This window comes from Tamandua tetradactyla, chromosome 7 (assembly GCF_023851605.1).
Source record: "Tamandua tetradactyla isolate mTamTet1 chromosome 7, mTamTet1.pri, whole genome shotgun sequence".
Lineage (NCBI taxonomy): Eukaryota > Metazoa > Chordata > Mammalia > Pilosa > Myrmecophagidae > Tamandua > Tamandua tetradactyla.
In genome coordinates this window covers 73,478,918-73,487,504 of record NC_135333.1, presented here as the reverse complement: position 1 = coordinate 73,487,504, position 8,587 = coordinate 73,478,918, and positions in this window count along the sequence as shown.

The window sequence follows — 8,587 nt, the reverse complement described above, 5'->3', positions numbered from 1 at the left end:
ATGTCTGAGTATTCTGTAGATAGGCCAGCAAAGTTTGTATGAGAAATAAAACAGATGTATATAATTAATAAATTAGCATGTATTTATTAAATGAAATTTATTTTTTCTTTATCCAGCAAAGACGTGATTTACTATGCTATAAACAAAATTTTTTAAATTAGTGTTTAATTTACATTGTCAAAGTAGACAACTTTCTCGAGTGATTGTAATTCTTACTTCTTTATTAATTTAGAGAAAACTCAACTGAATCAATAGCAACTGCTGTTGATGATAAAACCTTAAAGCAAAGCTTAGAATCAGAAATATATCCTGAATTTTACATATCACATTCAAACATTGTAATGGGGCCACATTTTAAAAATAATTGTTGTTACAGAACTATTTCAAATTTCTGTCATTTAAATTATGATTTTTATAATCACTTAATGTGATATCTAGATCCATAAAGTATGTCTTAAGTTCTTTTCTTTCAGATTTTTCAATTTTGGATTATTTTAGGGAAAAAAATTGTAGTATGTTGTTGCTCAATTTATTTAAATTTCTCTTCAATTGAGTTTGTAATTTTTCTATGATTGTCATAATAAAGTCACTATGGAAATTAGAATTGGGACTACTTGTAACATATCTTCTTCATATTCATTCGAACATTTCACTTTCTTATGTAATTTCTGCTAATCTATAAATGCCATCAGAGCAATGAATTAAAACATGAGGAGAAGTCAGAAACAGGGTGCTCCACACCTTGGAAAAACAATTATGCACAAAACAATTTCATTCCTGCCCTCAGAGAGAACACTTTGAAGCAGCATCCTTCTCCAACATCTGCAAAGGGACAACCAACAAGCTTTCACAACACTAAGATTCAGCAGTCATCTTGTGTTGTAGGCATAAGAAGAGAAGTGGGGAAGTTTTCTTTTGGCCTAAAAAATGTTTGTCAATAGAGCAGGTATGTAGTTGGCCAATTGTTCTCTGTCAACAGAGTGCTCTCACACTGAGTGACAGAGTACCCATGTGTTACTTAACATGTTTATTTTGTGTGCCTGTGGTGTGTGGAGCTCTCTACTTTGGAGGGCAGGGGTCCTTACACCCAAGAGTATAAACAGTAGTAAAGTTCTAGGAAAGTCTTGTATTTGTTCTGATGTTCATCCATTTATCCATTTGTTTTTCTGTATGAAAATATTTCCCTACAATGAGATATCAGCTAATAATCACGTCAAATAATCAAGAGATGTGACTGTAAAGAAATGGAATAAATGTGTTTTTTTGCAGAATTAGAATGCTTGCTTGTCACAAGAAAATTCAGAAGAATTTAATAATCTCCCACATTTATACAAACATATGATATATGTAGATGTTTCAAATAGTACTAATCATAGCAGTCACGCTTTATGAACTTCCTACTTTGTGCTAAATATTGCATCAGTGTACTTGTTATAGCATTTTATTTTAATCTTATGAAACTTTAATACATTTATAAATAGCATATGAATACATATATGTATACCAGTGCCTGGTGGTTAAAGGTCTGTTCTCTGGAGCAAGGCCACTAGAGTTCAAGTCCCAGTTCTGCTGATTACTGGCTTTGTCAACCAGGGCACATTATTTAACAACTCTCTGCCTTGGCTTCTTTTTCTGTAAAATGGCGATCATAGTAGCACCTACTTGATAATTTTAGTATGAGGATTAAAATTTTCACACATGGAAATAGAGCACAGAATATCTGACAGAGTAAGCACTATAAAGTATTAGCTTTACTTCAAGTTTTTATCATATGTTTTTGTAATATGTGTTAGTGTGTGCAGAAAGGGAATAATTCACAATTACAATAAGCCACATCTAAGTTTCACATAGAAAATTATATGGTATCAATAAAGAACTAGTTTTCCTATGCTTGAATGCTTTTACATATATAATATACTTAATACAGCAACCGCATGAGATAGCTATATACATATATATATATATATATTATTATTTTTTTGCCTGGGCAGGCTCCAGGAATTGAGCCCAGGTCTCTGGTGTGGCAGGCAAGAACTCTGACACTAAGCCACCATTGCCAGCCCTAGATAGCTAGGCCCTAGATAGATGTTGCGTGGAAGTTCTTAGGGAAATGAGGTGCAAATGCAGATAAGCCAGTCAGACAAGAATGCATGAAAGGACAGTTTTTTTAGACCAAAGTCCATGGAGGAGGAGACTTGAGAATGAGGGCAGTGGAGGGGCCCAGTGCTTACCCACATAGGGTTATGAAAGGGACTGCGGAGGAAGAGGGAACAGAAGCATATATGGATCCCAGGCTCTTTATTGTGACCCAGAGGCGAGGGGTAGAGCCTTCCTGTTGACACTGGGGTTTGGAGATTTTTAACTATGTGGTGTGAAAAGTTGAAGCGGCAAGGACCATTTGAAGAAGCTGAGGGCTATTTCTTATCATCCAAGCCATATGGAGATAAAGGCCTTGCTAGTAAATTATATGGAATAAAAGTGCAAGAGGCCATTTGGAGAAGAAGAGACAAGGACTCTTAGGAGAAAGAGCAGTGGTGGCTATTCAGAGAAGTTCAGGGTGATTTTTATCATCCAAAACATATAAGATACAAACCCTGCTAGATGTAGTTATACTCAGGACAAGGCTAACTGGGGTGGTCACTCAAAGGGAAATTTACAAATAAGCCAGACAGGATGACAAAGCACCAAATATGATTTCTTTTATGCCATTACAAGGTACTACTATTTTACATTTCAAGATACTGAAGTAAAAAACCATTAAGTAACTATTCAAGGTCAAACAGCCAGAAAGCAGAGAAGCTGAGATTCAGACTCAGGTAGTCTGGCTCAAAGATTGTGCCTTCAATAACTATACTACTTAAGTTGTAGCAGATGCAAATTCAAACATAGAAGGATAAAGTACTCAAAAATAAATTCAATAAAAATTGCTTTACTATTCATAAATATAGAATTTTATACCATGAAACAACAACAACAACGAAAAGTAAGGTCTGAAGAACATTCTGACACTATCAAAATTCAGGAGAGAATACAATAATGACCAGACTTAATTTTAATAGGGAGAGATGGAGATTCAGATTCTAATTTGATTTGAATAAGTGATATAAGAATAAAAGAGATGCACTGTGGGAAGATGGGAGAATTGGAAGCTCCAGAACTCATTCCTTCCACCAAAACAATTATTAAACTGGAAGGAACCATATGAAACAACTATTTTGAAAATCAGGAGGCCAGAAGAGCACTGAACAGCATCCAGGGAAAAGTGAGAGGAGGAGGCTGATAAATTATGATAAAGAACTGGAAATTGCTCTTTCTACATGGGGTCCAGCTCCACTAGCATGCTGGTGACAGAAAAGGACAGTAAAAATCTGTTCCCCTAAAATCAGAGGTAGGCATGGCCAATCACCCATAGCATCTTTTCATTAGTGATTTCGATCATGGGAGGGCCTAGCTCTGAGGACCGCTGTTGTTTCAACCTGCCCTGGACAGGGGCAGTGGTGGTAGAGGTTTAAAGATGCAGTTCTTCCTTAGGGCTGTGGGCAACAGTTATTTGAAGGGCTCCATTTGCTAGACAAGCCAGAAAAGCTCAGCTTTTCGAAGCCATTGGAGAAGCTTTTGGTGTCCTTCCTTATCCCGTCCCAGGGCATTCTGGTGTATAACACTTTGTGGATTCCTGGCCCTGATTTGGCTGGGAAAGACTAGTTTGGGAAAGCTCTCTCCATGGTGATACTCCTTCCAAAATTTGCTTTCAAGTCAAAAGAAACTTGAGACAATGAACGAATATAAAAAAAACTATAGAAGTGGACAGTCTGGGCAATGGCTTGCGAGCTTCAAACACCTGGAAAAGGGAGATTTGTTTCCTGGGAAACAGAGGGCACAATCAAACTCCTGTAAATAGGGGAACTCCAGAGTTAACAAGGGAAAGCCCAGGACAAAATAGGGGTCCAAACACACGGGGAAACCTTGCACAATGCATTCACCTTGAACAGAATCTTCTAGATAGGAGAGTTGGAACTCATAAAATCTTTGCTCTATCACCATCTTGTTACAAAAATCAAGAAACTCACATCTCAGGGAATAAATCCCAGAGTTAATATTTTAAAATATTAAAATATACAGTATAAAACAAAAGTGTACAAGACAAAGAAACAGGAAATGATGGCCCATCCAAAGGGGAGGATAAAATTCCATAAAACACCAATGAAGAAGGCAAGAAAGTCAGTATGTCTGCCAGATCCTTAAAAGAAAAGAACTTAAAAATGGTCAAGGGGATGAAAAAATATAAAAAATGAAAGGATATCAGGAAAACAATGAATAATCAATATGAGAATCTCACTAAAGAGAGAGATTTTTAAAAATGAGTGAAACAGAACTACCAGAGTTGAAGACCATAATAACTGAAATAAAAAAATGCCTATGAGGGTTTCAAGAGAGGTTGGTGATGGCAGAAGAAAGAATCAGGGAACTTGAAGACAAGACACTTGAAATGAGTCAAGCTGGTGAGCAGAAAGCAAAAATTGCTTAAGACACCTCTGGAACACCATCATGTGTACCAATATGCACATTATGGAGATCCCAGATGGAGAAGAAAGTGAGAAAGGGGAAGACAGAATAGTGAAAGAAATAATGACAGAGAACTTTCCAAACTTAGCAAAATCTTAGCAAAATATTTGAATATGCACATCTAAGAAGGCCAGAGAACATCAAACAGGATAAACAAGCAGAAAAGTACACTCCATCATATATCCCATCATATACTCATCACACTACTGAAGTCAAGGACAGGAAAAGAGTTCTGAAGGCTGCAAGAGAGAAACAATGTGTTATGTGCAAGGGAGCCTCAATTGGATTGAGTGCTAACGTCTTATAAAAAACCATGATGACAAGAATTAGGTGGATTAAAGTGCTGAAAGAAAACAACTGCCATCCAAGAATTTTATATACAGTAAGACTCTCTTTCAAGAATGAGGGAGAGACTAAGACATTCGAAGATAAACAGAAGCATAGGGAGTTCATCACCATTAGACCTGCCCCTACAAGCAGTGCTAAAGGGAGTTTTTCAGATGGAAAGGAAGGGAAACTCAATAGTGGTTCAAAGAGGCATGAAGAAATAAAGACACGCAGTACAGGTCAGCATTTGGGTAATTATAAATGCCAGTATTATTGTAGTGTATTGTTTGGTATGTAACTCCACTTTTTACTTCCTACAGGTGCTGAAACACAAATGCATAAAAACTAATAATAAACCTAAGGTTTGGACATACAATGTACAAAGATATAAGTAGTAACAAATACAAAAAAGTATGGGGAGACAGAGGGGTATAAGCAAAGTATATGTGCATGCTATTGAAGTTAAGTTGGTATCAAATCAAATATGATTATTATATATTTAGCATGTTAAACTATAACTCCATTGTAGCCAGAAAGAAAATAGATGAGAAATATCCAGATAGAAATGAGAAGTCATGCAATATGTTACAATATAAAAAAAAATCAATAAACATAGAAGTAGGCATTAAAGAAGTGAGAGACAAAAAAGGTATAAGACTTAAAAAGGCTAAATAGCAAAATGACAGAAGAAAGTCCTGTGTTAACAGTAGTGACTTTAAATGTGAATGGATTACAGTCTTCAGTCAAAAGGTAGACAGAATGGATAAAAAAGCATGACACAACTATATGCTGTTTGCAACAGAATCAACTTAAAGTCAAAGATTCAAGTAGGTTGAGGGTTAAGGAGTAAAAAAAAAATATATATATATATATATATATGTATATATATATATATATATATGTATATATATATATATGTATATATACCATTTGTGCTGGTTTGGGAGGATTTATATGCTCTAGAAAAGCCATGCTTTAATCCTAACCTCATTTTGTAAAGGCAGCCATTTTTTCATTTTTTCTAATCCCTATTCAGTATTATAGGTTGGAAACTTGATTGGGTTATCTCCACAGAGATGTGACTCAATCAATTGTGGGTATTAAACTTGATTATATGGAGACATAACTGTGCCCATTTGGGTGGGTCTTGATTAGTTTACTGTAATCCTATTAAAAAGGAAACATTTCAGAGAAAGCTAGAGGTTCTGAGAAAGCAGAGAATGACAATAGAATGTTGAGAGCCACAAGGAGAACCCATACAGCCAGAGACCTTTGGAGATGAAGAAGGAAAACGCCTCCGGGGGAGCTTCATGAAACAAGAAGCTGGAAGAGAAAGTTAACAGACTTCATTATGTGCCCTTCCAGCTGAGAGAGAAACCCTGAACATCATTGGCCTTCTTGAACCAAGGTATCTTTCCCTGGATGCCTTAATTTGGACATTTTTATAGACTTGCTTTAATTACGACATTTTCTCAGCCTTACAACTGTAAACTAGCAACTTATTAAATTCCCCTTTTTAAAAGGCGTCTGTTTTTGGTATACTGCATTCTGACAGCTAGCAAACTAGAACACCATGCAAGTAGTAACCAAAAGAGGCTATACTAATATCCTCTTTAATATTAGATTTTAATATACTTTATTAAATAGACTTTAATAGACTTTAAGTCAAAAACAGTTACAGGGGACAAAGATGGATAAAAGCAACAATTTGACAGGAAGATATAACAATTACAAATAAATAAATAAATATATATATATATATATACACACAAAACAGCAAAGGCCCCAAATATATGAAGCAAATACTGACAGATTTGAAGGGAGAAATCAATGGTTCTACTTTAACAGTAGGAGCTTTTAATACACCAATCTCAATAACGCATGCAGCATCTAGTCAGAAGATCAATAAGGAAGTATTGGACTTGAATGCTACTCTAAAACCAACTAGACCTAACAGACAAATATAGACTTCACCGAACAAAAACAGAATACACATTATTTTTGAGTGAACATGGATCATTTTCCAGGAGAGACCATATGTTGGGTCACAAAACAAGTCTCAATGAATTAAAAAACTTTGAATCATTCAATTTATGTTCTCTGACCACAAAGAATGAAGCTAGAAATCAGCAACAGAAGGATAAATGGAAAATTCACAAAATTCGGAAATTAAACATCACTTTCTTAACCAATGGGTTAAAGAGGAAATCAAAAGTGAAATTAGGAAATATCTTCAGGCAAATGATAATGAAAATAAAGCATGCCAACAGTTATGGGATGTAGTGAAGGCATTGCTTGAGAGGGAAATGTGTATGTTAATTTATGTTAAAAAAGAAGGACTTCAAGTCAGAGAATGTAACCTCAGAACTGGAAGAATCAGTAAAGAAGAGCTCTTTCCCTTTCTGTGAGCTCTCTTCAAGACTCCAGTAAACTAACACCCACCTTGATCCACCCACATTTCTCCATCTCCTCAAAAGGTCACAATGTGGGTATGCCACATCTCCATGAAAACAATCTAATTAAAGTTTTCACCCTAAACAATAGGTCTGCCCCCAACAAGAGTGGATTAAGAAAAGAACATGACTTTTCTGGGGTACATAAAACTTTCAAACTAGCACAAGCATATACTAATTAATAGAAAATTAAACAAATCAAGTGATAAGCAAAAAAATTAAAGAGATATTCAATGCAGTAATTCCTTCTACCTACAAGTAACTATAACACTGATACAGACATAAGCACACACTAATACTGCCTCCAAAACAAAGTTTATTTTACTTATTAGGAAAATTAAATATTTACTCAAATAGAATTTTCTTTTATATATATATATATATATATATATATATATATATATATATATATATATATACACCTAAATGTTTGCCTTCTTTTAACTGCATTCAGATATGTAATTCAGTGCTGTTAATTACATTCATAATGTTATGTGTGCTACCATCACTATCATTCATTACTAAAACTTTTTTCATCATCCTATTTAGAAACTTGTACAATTTAAGCATTAATTCCCATTCCCTACCCCCACTCAGTCTCCTGATAACCTGCATTCTAGATTCTGTCTCTATGAGTTTAATTATTCTAATTATTTCATATCAGTAAAATTTTTGAGTAGCATTTTATCTTTTATAAGAAAATTCACATTTAAAGCTGTGTGATATTATCTAATGTGTTCATTTAATTAATTATTCTTGCCTGTAGTCTTCCTGTTCCTGTTGTCACATTTTTTTCTTTTTTGTTCTCAGTCAAGCTTTTGTCTTGCTGGGTAACAATGCATGGAGATTCTCCTGGAGAAATTACCCATCTCGTCTAGGAATAGATTGTCTTTCCCTAAAGACCACTATGAATGCTGGTGAGCTTAGAGTACAGAGGAGGGGTCTGCAGCAGAGTATCTCTGGGAACTTTTTACTGGGGACCTGGGTTCTGCTCTCATCATATAAAAGTCCCGTCCAAGAATTTGCTTCATGGTCCAGAGTTATCTCCACTCCTGTGGAATCTGGCCTATTCCCAGCCTCTTCACAGGCACTAGAAGTAGCCAAGCCAGTATGCCCTTCTTGCTTCTGCCTTGGTGGTGTGTAATGGCATCTACCTAAAGCATTTCCTCAATGTTTGTGTCTGCTGTTTGCCTCCTCAGTCCACATTTTAGCATTTTACTAGTTAGCTTTCTTTCCTCAGTACT